We start from the raw sequence: 22,673 nt of genomic DNA, 5'->3' as shown, positions 1-22,673 counted from the left end.
GGACTGCGTAGTGGGGTGGCCCCGGTACCCAACTTGATACCGGGGCCACAATAAAATAAATACACCCTCCACGTGTCAGAATTCCACCAAACAAGTATCTGGACTGCGTAGTGGGGTGGCCCCGGTACCCAACTTGATACCGGGGCCACAATACCTCCTCCAAACATGCTACAGACAATTCGTCATTGAGATCCCATTAAGTATGTTAAAGACAGACAGGGTCCAAGTGTTATTAGTTGACTTTGTAAAGAAAAAAACTGTCCCTGTTGCACATAGTCGTGCAATGAAGACTTACTTTTTCATTTAAAGGCACGATCTTTCAAGTGTAGTGTTTGTAAGTCTAAGTCATATTATACTTTTGCTAAAATTGGTTTTTTTTGTTCCTCTTTATGGTAATTAATTAGTAATAGAATTAAAGTAGGAAATAGAATTAAATAGAATTAAAGTAGGAAATAGAGTGGTATAGAGTTGTAGTGTGGTATAGATAGAGTGGTCCACACAATATAATAATAAAACCCTCAACTGGTCTGAATTCCACCAAACAAGTATCTTGACTGCGTAGTGTGGTGGCCCCGGTACACAATTTGGTACCGAGGCCACAATATAATTTAAAAACCCTCCACGTGTCGGAATTCCACCAAACAAGTATCTGGACTGCATAGTGGGGTGGCCCCGGTACCCAATTTGATACCGGGGCCACATTACCTCCTCCAATTTCCAAGTGTAGTGTTTATAACATCTTAACACTACACTAATTCTAGCACGTCAAAACCTCTTGTTTTAAATAATGACAGGGCATTTAACTTTTGATTTAATTTATTGAATTTGTTGGCATTTTCTTTTACTTTTTGAACATGGCAAACGACTGTTGAATGGTCACATAATGCCAAAAAAAAAGGTGCAAGATGGAATTGTCCTTGGGCCCTCCCACCCACCCTTATGTTGTTGAAATAGGACATGCACACTTTAACAAACCAATCATTTCAGCGACAGGGCCTACCAAACAACTGTGGCTGAAATGATTGGTTTGTTTGGGCCCCCACACCAATAAAACAATTCATCTCTCCCTGTACAAACTAAACAGGCTCTACTGAGGAAAGATGTCGTCCTTATCCTCAACCTCTGATTCCTCTCCCCCTACAGTGTGTACTTCCTCCTCCTCACACATTATCAATTCGTCCCCGCTGGACTCCACAACCACAGTCCCTCTGTACTGTCTGGAGGGCAGTGCTGTACTTCATTGAGGAATTGATTATTCATTTTTATAAACATCATTTTTTCAACGTTGTGAGGAAGCAACCTCCTTCGCCGCTCACTGACCAGGTTCCCCGCTGCACTAAAAACTCTTTCCGAGTACACACTGGAGGGGGGACAACTCAGTTAAAAAATAGAGCCAGTTTGTACAGGGGCTTCCAAACTGCCTTTTGGAGTTCTACCACGTCACTACCTCTAGTTAATTTAGATTGCAAGGCTTGTAAATATAAATACTTTGAAGATAAAAAAAAGCAGGCTGCACAGACTGTGGAGCTAGAAAGTGAAATTAAATGGACCACGTTACTTTGGTGGCTATCTATGCCCCCCCCCCCCGCCCTACACTTGTAGTTGAATATAAATAAAGCAGCCTGCATAGACTGTAGAACTAGCAATTCAAATATACAAAGAAATGGACAAAGGCAGTTTGGTATCTGTCTGCATCAGATCCCCTCTCCACTAGGAGTAAAACAGAAAACTTTTCAGCCGTTATATAATCTAGAATATAAATAGAAATTGAGAAATGCAATTTGGTATCTGTCTGCATCATAATCATCAACATCCTCCTCAGCGCCAGCTACATCAATATCCTCCTCCCAGTGCACAACATTCACACCTTCATTAGCCAAATCTGTAACTGGACTGTGGGTGATCCTTCCAGCATATGCAGAGGGCGTGCTGCAAATGCTGGATGGAGTCACCTCTTCCCGTACAGTGATGGGAAGGTCAGGGTTCACAACCAACAACACCCTTGGACTCGCCTTGGGGATTTGTGATGTCATCTGTTTAGAAGGCAGAGTTCTTTGCTGTTTTGTTGTTGTTGCTGACAGCATAACTCTCTTAAATTTTTTGTAGGGGGGGGGAGGAGGGCTTTGATCCTTGGGTGAAGTTGGACCACTAGTCATGAACACGGGACAGGGCCTAAGCCGTTCCTTGCCACTACTTGTCGTAATTGGCATATTGCCAACTTTACGTTTCTCCTCAGATGATTTTAAGTTTCTTTTTTTGCTGTTTTTTGAGAACTTGGGCTTTTTGGATTTTACATGCCCTGTACTAGGAGATTGGGCATCGTGCTTGCCAGACGACGTTGATGGCATTTCATCGTCTATGTCATGACTAGTGGCAGCAGCTTCAGCATTAGGAGGAAGTGGGTCTTGATCTTTCCCTACTTTATCCTCCAAATTTTTGCTCTCCATTATATGTAGCACAAGATACTGCAGAATGTGTGAACTTGGTAATATTGCAGTACCAATGGACTTATAATGCTGGATTGGTTTTGCAAATTTGGTTATAATTATTATATATTTTTTTTTTTTTTTAATTTTTTATTTTTTTTTACTTTTTTTTAATTTTTTACAAACTTGGGAATAATGGGGAAATAACTATGCCCTTAGAAGCACAGAGCACAGGACACAGCACCACTGGACTGAACAGGACACGGCACAGGACCCAGCAGCACTACGGAACTCAGCAGGACAGAGCACAGGACACAGCACCACTGGACTGATACTGCAGAATGTGTAAACTTTGTAATATTGCAGTACCACTGGACTTTTACTGCTGAATGTGTGAACTTGGTAATATTGCAGTACCAATGGGCTTATACTGCAGGATTGGTTGTGAAAATTTTGTGGTAATTAAAAAATATTAAAGTAGTTTTTGGTATTTTATAAAAAAAAATTTTTTTTATTTTTTTAAACACAGGGGAATATTGGGGAAATAACTATGCCCTTAGAAGCACAGAGCACAGGACACAGCACCACTGGACTGAACAGGACACAGCACAGGACCCAGCAGCACCACTGACCTCAGAATGACAGAGCACAGCACACAGCACCACTGGACTGATACTGCAGAACACAGCACAGCACAGCACAGCACAGCACAGCACAGCACAGCACTAAACAGCACAGAACTAAACAGCACAGAACTAAACAGCACAGAACTAAACAGCACAGAACTAAACAGCACAGAGGACCACCTAACACACCCTCCCTCTACCCTGATCAATGCCCGAGTGAAGATGGCGGCGACTAGCGGGGAATTTATAGGATCCGAGTATCGCGAGATCCGACAACGGGATTATGAGTCAGAGCCTCAGTTTCACTTTTGAATTTGGCGCCAATACCCGGATCTGTCTCGGATCCGACTCGGATCCGCAACGTTCGGGTGGGCTCGGATTTCAGAAATCCGAGCGCGCTCATCCCTAATACAAACTGACATTTGAGAAGGATCCACATAGGATGTGCTCGATAAATACATGCTGGAGTCCTTATTGGACTATATTATTCTATACAATCATTCCTATGTAGCTGTATTTACTCCATTGTGCTGTTAACTATAGTTTTACCAGTTACCGGCATGATCGCTTATGTGGTTTTGTAGGAGATCACAGTACCAATATTTGAATGCAACAGTGTATTGATGCTTAAGAATGTCTATTGTTTTATGGGTCTGTTATAGTAATGTGCAATAAAGATTTTATATATTTTCCATGAATTTATATCAAGAGTGTTTGTCAGTTCCAGCGCTGTATTTTTTCTACACTGACACAGAACCTAGCAGCCTGGATGATCTTCCTGCTCATGTTCTTGCTGAATGTAAAATATAGCAGGGGAATGAGCAGTCTGGTAATGCTGACAGGAACAGAGCACTTGGAAATGCTGACAGGAACATAGCACTTGGTAATGCTGACATGAACAGAGCACTTGGTAATGCTGACAGGAACACTGGAGCCAAGAACTATCCTCTGGAGAGAAGTGTGTTGTTCTGGCAATGAACAGATCACAGCAGCATGTTTAAATAGGGTGTCACAAACAACTATTGGCTGTACAGTTCATGTGATCGCAGCTACTGAATCTGGTTGGTCTGGAAAGATTACCTGACTGCATCCAAGATGGCCGCGCCCATGCAGCAGAACAAACAGTATGTGTTTGTTTACAAACGGAGGTGTAGAGGACGGGAATGCTGCAGACGACCATAAGGGACCCAGGTAGCCGTGATATGACAGCGGCGGATAAGGTAAGTGCGGCTAAGATCTCGATGTGTGACACCTGGCTATGTGTGAGCTCTTAACTACACCTTGTCCCCACAGTCAGTTTATCACAGGAAAACAGTCAGGAAACAAGAGCATACCTTTAATGGGGGCCTGACATCTTGAACCTGTAAAGGAACACACAGCACACCAAAATACAAAGCACAATGCAATATTCGCCGCATAGGCGGAATAATACCCTGCTTCCGTACCTGAAAGCTGTCACGTAGTACACACCTGCTATCTAGCCGGACGATTAGTATAGCACTAACCGGAGCCTCCTGCTCTACTGTTACCTAGGAAACTCACCTAGCTACTTACCACACACAGGACCGCACCCATCTCTACTCAGGGCTCTCATGCCACTGCCTACATCCAGGGCCTTATGCCCAACACCATGGGCCTCTCTGCCCAGCTGACTACAGAGCCTTGTGCTCTGACTATGGGCCTTAGCCCCCTCTCTGCCTTGGGCTCTGAGCCTACTAACTAGGGCCTTGTGCCCTTCACTATGGCCTCTAGGCCACAAACTAGGGCCTTGTGCCCTGACACCTAGGTACAATAGCCCCTGCCTCACTAGGCCTTGCGGCCTACCTAACTATGGGCACTAGCCCACTACCCAGGGCCTTGTGCCCTTTGACTATAATGGGCTTATAGCCCCCTAACTACAAGGTTGTCGTTGTGCCAAATTTACTCTGGTGGCCACGGGCCTAGTGCTTGACTTTGCCCACGGGCCTTGTGCCCGACTTATGCTGAATATACTTACCTGCTCTGCGCAGGATACTCAGCTTGGCTCTGCGCAGGACACTCAGCTTGGGTCCGCAGTATTCTTTTCCGGGTCTTCCAGATCCTCCAACCGGCGGCGCCTCTTCTCCGCTTTGGTGTGCTGTCTCCCGCAGCTCTCTGGGCAGGGGTGCTCTCAGCCCTTACAAGGGCTCCCCGCCGGCGTCTTCGGTGCTTCTTTCTTCTTGTCTTCTGGGCGGGGGCGCTCTTAGCCCTTACAAGGGCTCCCCGCCGACGTCTCCGGCAGTGATTAACAGTGGCAGGGTAGCTCCTTGCCCTGACAAGGGCACCCTGCCACTTCTGGCGTCTTCGTCTTGATCCGCTGCTCCGGACGTCCCAAGACGTCCTCTTCTCAATGCTCCGCCAGACTTCTGAAGTAATGGCGCCGCCCGGCGGCTTATATAACCGCCGGCGCAATGCCATCATTGGACGCCGCCGCAAGCGCTCATTGGCTCGCTGCGCCGCCAATCTTTCGAACGGCCAGAGGTGAGCCATGATTGGCTCACTCATCCGGCCGCCGATTTTGCCAGTGGGGGAATGCGAGCCCTGATTGGCTCATCCCTCCTCTGCTGCCAACACCTGCGGAATGAAAGAAATACTCACCCCTGGAACGTGGGATCGGTGAGTAGCCTTCCCCTTCTTCTTTCTTCGCCCTCTTCATGGGCACAGCAGCCAGGACCATCTTCGCCCTCTTCAGGGGCACAGCGGCAGCCTCTAGATCCATTTTCGCCCTCTGTATGGACACCGGATCTGGAGCCAGGGGGCACATCTCTACATATATACATATATATATATATATATATATATATATATATATATATATGCGCACACATACATACATACATACATACATATATATATATACACAGCTATATCTATAGCCATACACACATAAACACATTTGTGTGGTGGTTGGCCAGGGGGTGTTTAGTTGAATCAAACAAGAAATTATTAGTGCCATCATGGTCTAAATTGGTGTAATGGGTAACTATTTTTCGTGAAAATGTGTGTCTAGACCATGCTTTATGATCACTACAATGGGCATAACACCACCTAAGATCCAAATGTAAAACATTTGGAAGAGTGTAAGTTATTAACATCCAAAGCCTCCACCTGCTGCTGCTTCTTCTCCTCCTGAATGTCCCGTGCGCCCACTGGCTTTTCCTCCTCCTGCTCCTGAATGGCCTGTGCGCCCACTGACTCCTCCTCCTCCTCAGCTTCCTCCCTCTTCTCTTCAAGCCTCTGATGGCTTGTTGGAATAAGTAGAACTCATTTGTTTCTGGTCAAATGTTTCCACTCTTTCATAGTTACCTAATTGTTGTCATCTAATAATGTGAGGTGACATTGTGAACCCTGCATTTAGGTCCAAAAAAATGTGCCCTTTGAAACACCCAAACACAATTACAGTCGACACACTTTCAGATGTCCTGTCCCAAATCGGGATTTAAGCAGACATGACATAAGGTAGATTTTACTGAACTTCTCACTCTGGAAAGTAATTTATATATTCATATAATATTTTTCAAAATAACTAATTAGAGCATATAAATCGGGCCTGAATTTGGAGACGTATTACAGGAGGTATTTGGGTAAGGGTTTGTTAAAAGGTTACAACAGCTTAGCTCAGCAACTGAGCATAGGCCACAAAAATTTGGGCCAACTATCTTTTGAATAAACCACTGTTAAAGTACCAGACATTTGTAATATATGTCAGCACGTTTGGTTACAGGTTAGCATATCTGCCTCTAAGCACTAGAGTCATGAGTTAAACTCTAAGGGAAGTAAAATTTAAATCAAAATTTTTTGACACATGGTCAAAAGCATGTTGCATTGGAGGGGGAGTTACATTTATAATCTGGAGACAGATTAATATTTAGGGTAGGTCATGTCCTTGGCAAGCTTTGAAACTATTCAAAGATAATCAAGTGTTTGTATTACAGTATTTACAATACAATATTTAGTATAGTACAATGAATAGAGAACTCACGTCTTAGGATCTCATCCCTCAGATCCGCCAAAAGCTGGGGCTGGCGCCGCCTCAGATCGCTCCAGCGCCGCTGGAGCTGGACTATCGAGCGGTGCCGGTGAAAACGCTGGAAGATATAGCGGCGTACCCGCTAGTATGCCCACAGTTTAATTTAGTTAGAAATGTAATGCCCTGCAGACATAGCATCCATTCCTACTGAGAGTACCCTGACCTCCCTTCGAGCGAATGTAGTGGCTCTCATCTTGTTGTCTACTTTCTGATTGGTTTACATAGCAGGTGAGGCTGAGCTCACGCCACCCACGGGTCTTTTGCATACTTTTCAACAAAATGTCGGCTTGTCATTCATACCTCAGTGTGACCGGATGGACCGCCTATGCCACCCTGTCTGTTGTTGCTGGGAACTGGCTGGGCTTACTTTGCCACTGCTCCCTTATGTTATCCCAAGTGCGTCCTCTTGCCGCAGTAGGAGAAGCTTACAATGCTGCCACCACTGGACTCCATAATCGGCATCCAGTACCGGGTTTCTTCTGGGTAACTGTCACTGCTGGGGTACTCGCTTGCTGGTGTACCTGGGCTGGTATTCCTGACCTCTTACTATGGATCAGGGTTGCTGTGGATGCTGGCCTATCACACTGACCAGAGCTGCAGGGTAGCAGGCAAAGCGGTAGTACTGGAAAAGCTGGGTCCAAACCTCAGAAACAGCCGGGAACGGATTAGAGTTTGGGTCACAAGATTTTCAGCATGGAAGATATTTTCAAGCAGGTCTTTGAAGCAAGTGATGTTTATTTGTTCTTCACTGATTAAAGGTACTAGTGATCAGGTCAGATGAAACAAGAACAATTTTTCAATACAAGCCAGTGCTTTTTATACAGTTTGGACACAGCCTTAAAAAGGTAAGTCAGCCCCTTTGAAGTCTGAGCTATTTTTAGAATCAGGATGTCATGTGTTTACACAAACATGGATTTATATGCATTGCAAAGCCAACAATATTTACACTTATCTATGAAATTCTAGAAATGCTGTGATGTCCTGCATCTGGTTTTCAGACACAGAAAATCTAGGAGCCAGTCTTAATTAAACCTTCCTGTCTTCAATGCTGGACCTTCACACATCAAAAGATCTAACTAACATATGGGGCCTTTCTTCAGACAGTTCAGAATACACATTCTCACAGAATGTCACAAACCCCAAACAAGCCATTTCCCCACATCACAATACACAAAAGACTTCCATCCACAAAGGCTTATTGTATCAGATATATACCTTAAGAAAATTGAGAATTATACTCACAGTTAATTTCTTTTCCTTTAAATACTCCATGGCAGCCCTTACAATGGGTTAATCCTTGATCAGTTAGTGTAGACCGGAAGAATTTTGTCCCACCTGGCCCCTATATATAAGGCAGCTCCTCTTCCTCAGTGTCTTTCGTAACTTCCCAAGTCGTCCTATAACATAACTGTCAGAACAAGGGTGGGAAAACATAGGGCTGGCATGGAGTATTTCAAGGAAAGGAAATTAACGGTGAGTATAATTCTCAATTTTCCTTTCCCTACTGCATGGCAGCCCTTGCGGCTGCCATGGAGTAGGGGATAAACCAAAGCAGTACAATATTTGGGAGGGCAATAAAACCAACACCTCAATAAGGTGAAACAAAATTTATTCACAGCGCTTGTTGCAGAATCTTTCTCCCAAACTGTATTTCTTTAGAGACTGAAACGTCAAGAAGATAATGGCTAGAAAAAGTGTGCATCGATGCCCATCCGGCTGCCTTACAGATGTCAGTTGCCGACGCATGGGTTCTATGTGCCCAGGAGGTCGCTACCGCCCTAGTTGAATGCGCCTTCAGTATTCTAGATACTTCACACCCTTTCCCCCTGTAGGCCTGTGCAATCACTTTTCTGATCCACTTTGCCAATGTGGGTTTGGATGGGGCATGTCCCTTGCTAGGACCTTTCTGAAGCACAAATAGCTTCTTTGTCTTTCTCAGATTTTTTGTCCTGATGATGTACGTAGATATAGCCCTCACTAGGTCTAGAGTGTGAAGACGTGTTTCGTCACTATTAGTGGGATGAGGATAGAGAGTTGGCAGAATCAACTCCTGATTAATGTGGAAGAAGGATACCATCTTGGGTAAATAATCCAGATTCGTCTTCAAAACTACTCTATCTTCATAGATTCAGAAAGGGTTCTTCACATCACAAAGCATGAATGTCCCCTATTCGACGAGCCAAAGTGATAGCCACCAAAAAGAGTACCTTCAGAGTGAGGCATCTAAGAGATATGTCTTGCAACAGTTCAAAAGGATAGGCTGTTAAGGCATCCAAAACAATATTAAGGTCCCAAGGGGCTAAGAGTGGTTTCCGTCTTGGGCGTAACCTTTTTAGTGCTTGAAAAAACTGTAAGGTAAGACCCTGAGATGCCAGTTTGATATCAAGAAGGATGCTAAGGGCAGATACTTGTACCTTTAATGTAGCAGGTGCTAGTCCTTTAACAAAACTCTTTGAGAAATTCTAACACATCCGGCATACTGGCAGACATGGGATCCTTTGTCATGTCCCCTGCCCAAGAAATACATTTTTTCCAGATTCTGTAATAAATCATAGAGGAGTTCTTTTTCCTGGCCTGAATTAGAATGTCTATTACTTGATCTGAGACCCTTTTGGATTTCAGTAATTGCCTCTCAGTCTCCACGCCATCAAACTCAGGGAGTTTGGATTTGGATGTAAAACTGGACCCTGATGTATGAGGTCTGGCCTGACCGGTAACGGCCATGGATGTTCCAGCAACATTCTCTGTGCTACAGCGAACCAGGGACGCCTCAGCCATGCCGAGTGGACTGCCATTACCTCCACTTTCTCTTTCCTTATTTTCCTGAGTATCTGAGGAATGAGTGGAAAGGGAGGAAACACATACCCCAGTTTCAAGTTTCACTGCATTGACAGGGCATCTATCCCTAGGCCTCTGATGTCTCTGTAACGGGAGTAGAAGAGGGGTACCTTGGCATTGCTTCCTGTGACCATAAGGTCTATTTCTGGTATTCCAAATTTGCTTTGTACCAGTTGAAAAATTTCTTTGTGCAGCTCCCACTCTCCTGGGTGGACTTGTGGTCTGCTTAAGTAATCCGCAGTGACGTTGTCTTTGCCTGCTACGTGAAGGGCTGAGAGATCTCAGATTCGCCTCTGTCCACTCCATTAGCGTGGTTATTTCTGCCAACATTGTTCTGCTCTTGGTACCACCTTGCTTGTTTATGAAGGCTACCACAGTCCTGTTGTCGGAGAAGACTCGTAGATGCTTGGCTCGTAGATAGGGCTTGAAGTACTGAACCACACGCCAGACTGCTCTCATCCACAAGATGTTTCCCTGAAGAATTCTCTCTTCGTCTCGCCAAGTGCCCTGTGTGACCATATCTTGCATGTGAGCACCCCAACCTAGTGCACTGGCATCTGTGTTAAAGACATACCAGAACAGCGCTGCCGGCAGTCCGGCAGCATACTCCACGCTTGTCTTCCATGCGTGCTTCCTCCATGCACAACCGCCGGGAGTCTCATAAGAATCTATCAGAGAGAACTCCCGAGCAAACTGCCCAGCTGAAACTGCACACAGCAGCCAGCACAGAGCAAAAAAGCCAGAACCTCACAGGTAAGCCCTCTCGAATAAAATAAAAAACAAAACAATAAACACTCACTACACTATCCTGTCCTAACACTGCTGACACAGGAAGAAAAGGCACTGAGGAAGAAGAGGAGCTGCCTTATATAGGGGCCAGGTGAGACAAAATTCTTCCTGTCTACACTAGCTGAGCAGGGATTAACCCATTGTAAGGGCTGCCATGGAGAAGGGAATAGAAATAATACATTTCCTCTAGCAAGGATAAAACAGAAAAACAAATTTTCTACCCCTGGTCTCAGAAATTAAATATTTCTTTTGCCAAAATATACACAATATTAAAAATAAGTGCATGTGCAACTCTATAAATAAGTGCCTTACGCTATTTCCTTTAAATAAATTTATACCATAAGTACCACCCGGATCCAAGCAACGGTGGGGGGGGTGACGAATCTAGGCTAAGTCTATTCCTATATTCGCAAATATAGACACCTGATCAAACTTTTTGCAAACTCACCTTCGTACAGTAGTTAACAACTGATGTACAGGTTATTGTTATGACTCGCAGCGCTCTCTGTCAGAGTAACTAGGTAGATAGATAGGTAGATAGATAGTTAGAGATAGGTAGATAGATAGTTGGGGATAGGTAGGTAGTTTGGAAGGTATTAGATAGCCACTTGGGTGTTTAGATAGGTACTTAGTTTAGTTCTTAGATAGATTAGATATTGAAGAGGCCTAGTGTAGATTGTGATGGTGGATTACGTTTCAATATTGACCTCAAGGCAAAGTGATTTCTTGGGCAAATCCTTCACAACCAAATTTGTGTACACTACATAGCAGACGGAGAGAGGTCAGGGGAAGAAATATAGATTGCCATGGCCTAAGCTTACAGGTGGTAGTACAGTGCAAATTAGCTAAATAGTGGAACAAGATAGAGGGTTAAAATAATATTAAACCAAATCATTGTCATACCCCAAATATATTGTGGGAGTTTAGGGGTGTATGTGTCAGAGGTCTAAACTAGAAAAGGATGCCTAAGATAGTTAGGAAGTGATCAAGGACCTAAATGTGTCACAAAGGATAATGCAGTGAAGTGTAGGATAAGAGGCTGGTCCACAGTGACCAAATCAGGAGAGGTACAGGAGAATTATTATCGGCAAAAAAATATATAGGCATTTATTGTTTTTAAAAATCAATTACACACATAACCAACATTTAAAAAAAATATGCACAAATAAAGAACTTTTAATTGAAAGGAAACAAAAAGGATGTTTATTTTAATGGGTAGAGGTGTTGGAATGCAGGTTATGCTGGAACCCAATCTGCCTGTATTCTTTAGCCTTTAAAAAAAAAAATGTAGACCATTTCACCAAAAAAAAAACAACTTGACTGACAGTACTTTGTACACAGCAGTACTTTCCAGGTATACTATCCCCAATATCTGATGCCTACACTTGAATGCTGTTCCCTCCCAATAAAAGTTTCTAACATTTACATAATATACTTACATTCTTCAAGAGGCTCCTCCTGGCACTCATCCTCTGTTGTCCAGCTGAAATCTGAGACATACAGTCTAGTGTGTAAAATTCAAACACATGTAGCTATTTGCTAAATTGTCATTTGTTGGACTATTATATCCAAACTATCAGATATGTTTCATATATACATTAGAACACATTGAGAAATCAGTGGCTTAATACAATTACCTAGACCGGCGGTTCCCAAACTGTGCGCCGCGGCTCCCAGGGGTGCCGCGGCTCTGTCACTGGAGTGCCGCGGGCCAGCCATAGAGAAAAGAAAGAAAACAGGAACTTATCAATCCCCGCGGCGCCGGCACCCAGCAGCCTCCTCTCTCCCGCAGCTGTCACTGAATATCGACGTCAGTAACAGCTGCAGGAGAGAGGAGGCTGCTGGGTCCCGGCGCCGCGGGGATTGGTAAGTTTCTGTTTTCTTTGTATAAATGTAATTTTTTCATCAATAGGTACTGCAGAATGTGGAACTTCCCTCTCAGATCCTTATTTCTCCAATTTCACTACTTAAATCAAGTTTGCCCGTTTCCCCAACAATATTTTTACTGCACATTATCAGGGCCGGATTAAGGGAATGGAGGCCCCTAGGCTAAGGAGGCCTCCATTCCCCCGTGAGGGCCCCCCCCCATGATCCGAGCTGCCCCCCCCAGCACTTGCCTCCTTCTTCGGCGCGCTGTACGCTCTTTACTGAGGAGATCCCGTGAGAGTGAGACTCACGAGATCTCCTCAGTAAGAAGACTACAGCGCGCCGGAGAAGGACCGCAGCCCCCGACCGATCAATACTGCTGCTGAGCACTTTCAAGGGCCCCCTGCATGCCATAGGCCCCTGGGCTGTAGCCCAGTTAGCCCTATGGTTAATCCGGCCCTGCACATTATATATACCATTTTGGATTTTTTTTCCCATCCAGGCTCATGACATTTTTTAAAATCATTAGCGATATATCTATTAGTACACAATACATAAAATGTCTCCTCCTGATCTGATAACTAATAAAACTTAGTTTTATGATGATGTCTCACTGCAATCAGGACTATTTTACTGCAGATATTCCTCTGCACTAATTACATTATTATGAATGCATTAATAGGCACCCTTCATTTAATATGCCCACTTACACCATTACTATTCACTCCACTATGTTATTACAAATAGCAGAGTATTCTCTGTCTGGCGCGGGGCAGAGTGAGAGGGATCGTGGCAGAGGAGGTGGACAGAGGGCAGAGGAGGGGGACAGAGGGCAGAGGAGGGGGACAGAGGGCAGAGGAGGGGGACAGCGTGACAGAGAGCACAGGGACAGCGTGACAGAGAGCAGAGGGACAGCGTGACAGAGAGCAGAGGAGGGGGACAGAGAGCAGAGGAGGGGGACAGAGGGCAGAGGAGGGGGGCAGAGGGCAGAGGAGGGGAACAGAGGGCAGAGGAGGGGGACAGAGGGCAGAGGAGGGGGACAGCGTGACAGAGGGCAGAGGAGGAGGACAGCGTGACAGAGGGCAGAGGAGGAGGACAGCGTGACAGAGGACAGAGGGGGCAACGTGAGAGAGGGCAGTGTGCCTGGTTGCAGAGGGGGCAGTGTGCCTGGTTGCAGAGGGGGCAGAGTGTCGGGATGCAGAGAGGCATTTTTGCATACAACTAAATAAGTATTTCTGTCGTGACCTAAATACTTATTACAATTTTTTGACCCAACCACTTCCAAAACAGGACTGCTCAGTTATTATTTTGGAGGGGTGCTTTGAAAAAATTATGGAGACTCCAAGGGTGCCCCGAACTGCAAAAGTTTGGGAACCACTGACCTAGACAACACTTAAAGATTGACTGGAGCCTAGTAATTAGTAGTAGTTAAGCCTTTGCTAGAGTTTAGCAGCAAACAACCCATGATAGGTTTGGCCAGTTTTAATATTACTTGTAAAAGTGTCCTGTCTAGAGAACACACATATGAAAATGATTGCACATAGGACCAGATGAGGGGGATTATGAAACAGAAAAGGCAGCCCTTACACGGTTTAAAAACAAGGATTGCAGACTGTAAAGGTAATCTCTTTTTACTATACAAACTATTAGAAGCATGCATTTGGACGTTTATGGTTTGCAAAATATAACACGCTTTGACTTTAATCACCCAAACAAACAATAGTATTTTATGTACTTCTAAAATGTAATAAGTGGCATTTTTATTATATGCAAATTTAAATTAAATAAAATTTTACCTTTGCAATCTGTCTGGACCCTGAAGGGGGCAATCACAACAGTTTAAGGATGCCTGTAGATAAGTTTGAGGGGGGGTGGATTGAGAAAAGTAGTGTTAAATATGATTTTTTGTTAAGGCCTCATAAGGCCTTTGTTCAGCCATTTTATTGTAACTTGTATAGAAATATTATTTGCTAGAAGAGATTATTCATTTTTCTGTTAACTTGCAGTTTTGCAATATGTGAGCCTATGGCCTTGAAGTTGAACTAATAGAGAACACCTGAAGAATGTAACCAGTTATGAAAACAATAATGAGCTTCATATCCAGCTGGTAGTATGGGAGCTGTATCCATGGTGTTGCACATAGCATATCTCCAACTCCCCTTGAGATAAGAAATAATAGGCTCATCTGTCCTTAGAAGGGGGAGAAAAGTAAACACCTCAAGAATACGTGAGAAAGTTAATCAGTAGCGCTTCTCATAAACTAGTGGTATAAACTATTGTATGCATATGACGTAGGATTCATTTATTCAGTAGCCTATAAAAACCTGTATTTTTGTATCAATAAACTAGAGAATATTCCTTGCATACAGAACTTGGTCTGTGTCAATTCTCTCCAGCTGATTGAAGCGCTTCCAGATATACTTGACACCACAGGCTGACTTGGGTCAGAATTTTAGATTTAACAACTTGGAGGTCGCCACAGAGATTCGCTGTCCAGCAGGCTACAAGACAGACAACGGAGGTTTCCCAGCACATTGAACCCCAACATCCGCGGTCAGTAGATTTCTACTCGTTGGTCTTCCTAGTCTGGGTCACCTCATGTCTGTCTGAGGCACCTGACACGCGAATTTGTGAGTCTCAAGTATCATCTGATTAATATAATACAGTATTAACCCAATTTGTTTACTGTAATTGTATTGTTGATTAGATTTTTGAAAGATGATTGAATTTTGAGTGCATGTGTTTGTACCTATGTATGATGTATAAAGCATAAAAGTCACATAAGACATTGAACAAAGAAGCATGTAATGGAATAGAGGGATTTAGAGAGTTATTGTTTTGAACATTGAGTGAACATTTTAGACACCATCCCCAGAGGTATATCAAAGAAGGGAGATTCTGTAATCTGCCCAAATTGTGTAAGAGAGATTTCCAAAAGACCTTCGTCCCAGATACTGTCAAAGAAGCTATTTAGCACGGACATCCAGTACAAGGAGTCCACAGAACGGGACGTCCAGTGCAAGGACAACCCACAGAAACTAGATAAGAGTCCCGATTTGGACTCAACAGAATACTGTCAATACGAGTAATATAGATAGTAAACAAATGACAGCAGCTCCCTCATAGATATGATGCACAAAGACTAAAGGAAATGGGGGAGTAGAAGGTCTGCAGGGAATTTTTCAAGAAAGCGGGGATAGCCAAAGATATGTGTGGATGGAGAAACAAAGGTGTTGCAAGTGGTAATGTGACAAGAACAAAGGGGTATTGAGATCAAACCCCAAGAGATTGTTTGAGGTGGCACAGGAAAGTTAAGAGATCTGAAAAGTCGAAATATATGTGGATATGCTAAATGCATCGGAAGCTGAATAATGAATCAAGTAGGTTGTATATTATAAATGTATGTTTGATCCTGTGCAGCTGAATAAGTAAAATGTGCCCCTCCCTTATTCTGTGTAAATGATTTCAGTGTGTTGAGATAAGAAGCACACTGTTTTTTTGTTTTTTGACAATGTATGTAAAATTAAAAAAATGTGTCCGGAGTGCTGATTGATGATAACATGTTGAAGCTAACTTGTATTTAGTGTAATGCTGGGACTTGTAGTTCCACAGCAGTAGGCTGGAAGATGTCAGTTAAGTTTTCTTTCTCTGTATGTGAGTTTTGTCTCCGTCTTACTGCGTGTGAGAGAGATCCGTGATAATTCACATTGTTTGTTCTCTGTCTTAGTGCTCTATAAGGGAGATGTTTGATTTACTTTAAATCACAATGTTTGTCTGTCTTGTCCGTTTTTTACAAGAGACATGTTTCAAGGTTGAAAAAGTTGTACATTCATTGCTTAATGATAAGCTTTTAAAAAGATACAAAAGAAGTTTTAAAATGTTTGGTCCGATTGCACGGACAAGATTGTAAATAATGTACATTATCACTATAAGTACTAGTGTCAGAACAAAGCTGGCTGGGATCCAACAAGCCGTTTCTGTATTTGAACAAAATAATTTTGTTTCTGAAGTTCAGAAATATAGCTTTCTCTTTAATGAAGTTGAGAATTGTGGGAGTGAGCTTACATGCTGTTTTTATCTGTGTTAAAATGGCGCTGATGAATGTTCTCAGAAATCAGGAGGGTTTGTTATGCCTTTAAAGAAATGTTACGAGATAAAATGTCGTCTGTGAGCGAGACTTAAGTGAATATATTTTTACTTTGAACACGAAAATCACAGAATCTAGAAATATGTGTGAATATTTGGTCACGGGAGAGAGATTTTGTTGAGAAAATGTTGAATGATTTACAGACACAATGTATTGTGTCTAACGAGAGTACTCTGATTTATGAGACAGTGCTGCTTTTAAAATGGTTGAATACTTGGAACCAAGATTCCAGATTGAATGTTTCTAAACCCGGAAATTTAATTAGTGTCATTTAAAAGGGCTGTACTAAGAGATGATAAGAAAGGAGTGGCTTTGAACACTCGCCCAGGTCTCGTCACTTTGACATTCTCTATTTGTGAAATTAGGGACTGCCCCTTTGAGGAAATCAAGGCATGGAACGCATAGCGTCACAGTTAAGCTTTTAGCAGCTGTTCACTGGTTACCTGATAACAGTATACACGCATGTTACAGTTACAGTAATTCCCAGTAAATAAATGTTAATCTCTATGCAAAAGTTTTTTTATTCACAGGTCTCCAGCTGCAAAGACCCATTAGGCAATCCAGATTGCATTGATTTAACTTCCAATGCACCATCTTTGCACCACAACAAACATAAGTATAAACTAATGAAGGATTTAAATAACGTAAACTCTTCTGAGTAATGATTACCTTGTTTTGGAAGAGATATTAGAGTTTATGTGCCATTCGCATAGCAAATGCATGAACTAGGTGGTTTTTCTGTATGTGCAGAAAGCAAAAGGTTTTTATTTGTATCCTCATTACAGTTTTGAGTAAATCAGTGTTTGTAAAGACATTTACTGCCCTTATTTACTGTGCTATAATTGTCATATACTGTAAATAATTCTTTTTATTGTGGGTATGGTAATGCATTGATGGGAATTCTATATTTTTACAGAAATGAAAAAGATTTAAGACTTTAAGAGCAATTGTATGTGCTCCTGCATTAGCACTTCTGGATCATAGCAAGCCATTTATACTCTCCTCTGAGCAGAACCAAATGTTTAACCAATTTTAAGCTGAAATAACTTCAGCGCCAGCACTGGCTTTGCCAGATTATGACAAGCCTTTCACATTATTTTGTTATGAAGTCAGTGCACATGTACAAGGAGTACTGACACAAATACATGGTCGCAAGCTAAGGTCACTTGCATACTACTCTGCTTTAGTGCTTGAAAAGAGTATAGATATTGTGCTAGGACACCCAGTTACCTTAACGGTATCGTACGTTGTGACAGAAACCAAGCACAAGCAAAACATTTGTTACCGGCCAGATTTACGAAGTATGAAGATATACAGCACAAAGGACATTCCCTCCTATTGTGAAATGAGTGACATATAACACTTGCCGAGCGCACTGTGTATTTTCTTCCTCCCTTTCCTTTTTTATTAGAAGAAAAAAAAAAAAAAAGGAAGCACAAGAGGCCCCAGAGCCTCTCATGTTCACAGATATATGTTAAGACCTTCAGACAAGGGGAATCTGAGTAAACTGTATTTTAAGTTTTTTAAAGGTCCAAGGGAGACCAGAGAGGGGAGTTCATTGATATTAGCAGGAGGAATATAGATTGCACGTTATTTTCCTTTGCTGTGCGCTGTAGATGTGTACTAGACTAGAAAGGAAAGCCAAGTTTGGAAGAACCAGACTCAGGCCCATAGTAATGTATAGATCATTATACATAATTAGAAAATTCTAATATGAAAGTTTAACCCAACCAAATAAAGAAAAGAGCAACCCATGACTACAGGGGTTTACACCCAATGCAGGAATGTGTTTGTGAGTATTGTGGCCCAACACATTATTATATACACTAATAGAACTGATGATGTGGCTTATTAACAGGTTATTTAAGCTAAGTGTTTCTCTTCCAGAAGAATTAAAGTTACCACATCTGTCTTAACCGTTGTACTGTACACTCCATCTAATGAGTGTAAACTTTGTGGAACTCAGAAACCAAGAACCTTTTCCTTGGATTCCACATGCTCCTTACTGAAGCCTATCCTAATGAAGTAGCACTGCTTACTCCCAGTAACGTTACACTTAAGCAGTGCACAATGTTGAATCCTGCTGCCTTATTGCAGCAAGTTTCAAAAGATGGGAGAAGTACCTGTATATATTGGGGTTACCCTAGGGATTTGGGGGAATTCCATTCCAGCTTGAACAGAAAGAAAGGAAAAAAAAAAAATGCAAACAAAATTTTTCTGAACATGATTGCATAGAACTAATGAAACAAGAATCTCTGGTTTTATCTCACATTAAAGATAAACCATTACCAGATGCAGACATCACTCTTTTTGTAGATGGTTCACACTATCACATAGATCCTGTCCCGTATAAAGGGTGTGCTGTAACCACACACACAGAAATAGTGATTCAACAGACTCTACCGAGTCACATGTCAGCACAAGAAGCTGAACTAAAGGCCCTGACACTTGCATGCATATATGCAAAAGGACAAAGAGTAAATATTTACACTGATTCAAGTTATGCATTTGTAATTGCGCATGATTATGGCCCTGTATGGAAAAGTAGGGACCTTATGGGTTCAGCAAGCAAACCAGTCAATATGATGAACATACCAGGGCATTGTTCACTGCATTCCAGCTGTCCTCCAAACAGTGATGAAGATGAAGACACACACAGAGATACTACCCCCGAAGCTAAGTGAAATAGACCAGGCCGCACGAGAAGCCGCCATAGCCCCAGTACCCCAAGGGGAGTCTATTTACATGGTGACCCCCTGACCCCTGTTTGACCAGAGCACACTCCAACTTATGGAAAGACAAGCAACAGAAAATAAGAAAAAGACTTGGGCAATACATGGAGCACTAGAAGTGCAAGGAGTGGTGTAAAGGTCAGCGTTTGTGTCTGCCAAAAGTAGTTTATCCCATTATGGCCAATATAGCACACGAGAAAGTGCATCTGGGAAAAGATGCTATGGTTGTACTCACTAGCAGCTTATGGATAGTACCAGGGTTCGCCCAAGCAGCACAGTCGTTAGTGGCAGAATGCCTAGTCTGTGCACAAAGTAACCCGAGTAAGTCTGTCCTATGGAAAAGCACACCCCAGACATAATATCCCTATAAGAGGATACAGATAGACTTTATAACTTCCCAAATGCTCGGGCTTTGAGAATGTGCTTGTCTGTGTCAACTTCTTTAGTCACTGGCTGGAGACATGGCTGTATAGAAAAGCAAATGCTAAAGCATTAGCCAAGAAAATTGCGAATGAGGTAATCTGATGATATGGTGTACCAGAGGTCATTGTAAGTGACAGAGGGATACACTTTACGGGGCAAGGATTCCAGAAACTATCACACCCCCTACAGATCCCAAAGTTCAGGATGTATGGAGCGCCTTAATGGTACACTGAAATTGAAAATGCAGAAAATAATGGCTGAAACAGGTCTGCCATGGATCTCATGTTTACCTGCACTCAGTAAAAAATACTGCTAGGAAAGACACAGGTTTAACACCATATGAGATATTGTTTGGCACAGCAAACAGAACAGGCTGTTATTTTCCATAGCAACTACACCATGTATATAGTGATTTGTTGAATTATGTTGCCTTATTATAGAAACAACTAACTGAAATACATGGTCAAATATTCTCCTCCATTGCAAACCCTAATTTTGATACAGGTACCCATAAACTGCACCCTGGGGGGCTGGGTGGTCGTGAGAAAGCACATCAGGAGAAGTCTTGAACCCAGATACAAGGGTCCTTATCAAGTCCTGTTGACGACTCCCATGGCAGTGAAAGTACAGGAAAGAGACACCTGGATTCACGCATAACACTGCAAAGTCTTCAAATCAGGGGAGTCTTGTTCTGATAAATAGAAATGACTGTCTCATTGTATTGATATGTCTTGCCAGAATAATTGTGACTGAAGTAGGGATTAAGGCCTCCCTAACCCAGTATGAAACAGACAGTTAAGTGACATATTGCCTATGCCACTGTGAGAAACATATGGGAAGGAGTGCTCAACAATTTGCACTCATAGTAGAGTAAACTCTGAAAATGTCTTTGTGCAGATGCATAACCTCATTGGTAAAGTTGTCAGTAATGATTCATGTTGGATATTGGAAATATTGGCATTAGTAGCAAATGGTTTAGCAATCCTGTTGATCGTATAGGTGATAATGAAACTAAATATATGGCTGATTAAGAAGTTACTGACACTTGATTGTTGTCTCTCCAAAAAGGGAACCACTGAAAATCCCGAACCTCTGATGATCACAGAAATTACTTCTGAAACCTGACCAGACTATGAGTGTCATGAATTATTTGGACTAGCAAAGCCAAAGAACTGCAGAGTTTGCAACAAGAAACTACTAAAGATTGAACAAAGGACATGCAAGGCCTGCAGAACTACTATAGACTCATTAACTATCTTTTAAGAAACCATCTTTTAAGAAACCATCTTCTAAGAAACCATCTTTTCTAGACATGGACATTTGCCAAAATGCATCTCCTCATAAATCAAGTTAGGACAGGGAAGATCACAGGCTTATTAGTGGGGGATGAGTTGACAGATTCCTAAGGGGACCAACTCTATGCATGTGGCCTCCTACATGTGTATAAGTACCTGCTTATTAAGAATGTGGTTCTATAGATAGGATTAGGTAGGTAGGAGGAGAAAGGGTCGAAAATTGAATAAAAGATGGGAAATGTTAAATATGATTTTTTGTTAAGGCCTCATAAGGCCTTTGTTCAGCCATTTTATTGTAACTTGTATAGAAATATTATTTGCTAGAAGAGATTATTCATTTTTCTGTTAACTTGCAGTTTTGCAATATGTGAGCCTATGGCCTTGAAGTTGAACTAATAGAGAACACCTGAAGAATGTAACCAGTTATGAAAACAATAATGAGCTTCATATCCAGCTGGTAGTATGGGAGCTGTATCCATGGTGTTGCACATAGCATATCTCCAACTCCCCTTGAGATAAGAAATAATAGGCTCATCTGTCCTTAGAAGGGGGAGAAAAGTAAACACCTCAAGAATACGTGAGAAAGTTAATCAGTAGCGCTTCTCATAAACTAGTGGTATAAACTATTGTATGCATATGACGTAGGATTCATTTATTCAGTAGCCTATAAAAACCTGTATTTTTGTATCAATAAACTAGAGAATATTCCTTGCATACAGAACTTGGTCTGTGTCAATTCTCTCCAGCTGATTGAAGCGCTTCCAGATATACTTGACACCACAGGCTGACTTGGGTCAGAATTTTAGATTTAACAGTAGTAACACAAAATATACTAAAACATGCAACATGGGAAGTGACAAGAGCCCCATAAGAAGCATTGAAACAAATCTTACATTTGCAAACTTAACCCCCCCCCCTCATAAAAAACAAACAGGTAAGACACATTAATATGAACAATAAATTTGAAATAAATAGACATTGTTATATTGCATAGTTGCCTAGACTCCCGAATTTTTGGGAGTTCTCCCGGACTCCCGAGAGAGTAGTGTTAGGAACTCCTAAGCCAGTACAGTGAAACTCGGGGACTACTCTGAAGGCCCGGTGTTCGCTGGAGCCCCTAGTGGTGGGGACAGACTTGGCTGCGGGCCGACCGAGGGTCGAGTAACGTATACTGACTTAAAGGAGTACCCGGGAGTGGAGTGATTGGCGGGCTGTAGTGAAGAGGTATCCAAGGTCAAAGGTCACAGGCAAAGAAGCAAAATCCGGAATCCAGGCAAAAAGGTCAAGGTCAGAAGAGAAGGTTCTCAGGTCCAGAAACAAGCAGGGGTCAAAACACGGGTAGTCAATCCAAGGTAGCAATAACCAAACAGATAGAACAAGCAGGCAGCAGGACTGAGGGCAGAACGCTATAACCGGCAGTGAGGCTGCAGACCTCACTGCCCTAAATACCACAAGCCACCAATCAGAGCTCTGAGCCTCACAC

The 22,673-nt window shown here is 42.6% G+C and overlaps 1 long non-coding RNA gene across 2 annotated transcripts; it reads left to right on the top strand.

Moving 5' to 3' along the window:
- The first annotated feature begins 14,488 nt into the window (after window positions 1-14,488).
- On the top strand, window positions 14,489-21,807 carry LOC142109344 (uncharacterized). Of its 2 annotated transcripts, none has more exons than XR_012680343.1 (2): window positions 14,489-15,223; window positions 17,271-21,807. It is a non-coding gene; the product is annotated as an uncharacterized LOC142109344 (long non-coding RNA). The 2 variants fall into 2 exon arrangements; XR_012680344.1 differs by lacking the exon at window positions 14,489-15,223 and adding an exon at window positions 15,235-15,973.
- Window positions 21,808-22,673: the final 866 nt, after the last annotated feature.

This window comes from Mixophyes fleayi, chromosome 12, assembly GCF_038048845.1.
Source record: "Mixophyes fleayi isolate aMixFle1 chromosome 12, aMixFle1.hap1, whole genome shotgun sequence".
Taxonomy (NCBI): domain Eukaryota; kingdom Metazoa; phylum Chordata; class Amphibia; order Anura; family Limnodynastidae; genus Mixophyes; species Mixophyes fleayi.
Note: the sequence above shows the minus strand (reverse complement) of the source record. Positions and strands in the feature narration are given on the sequence as shown.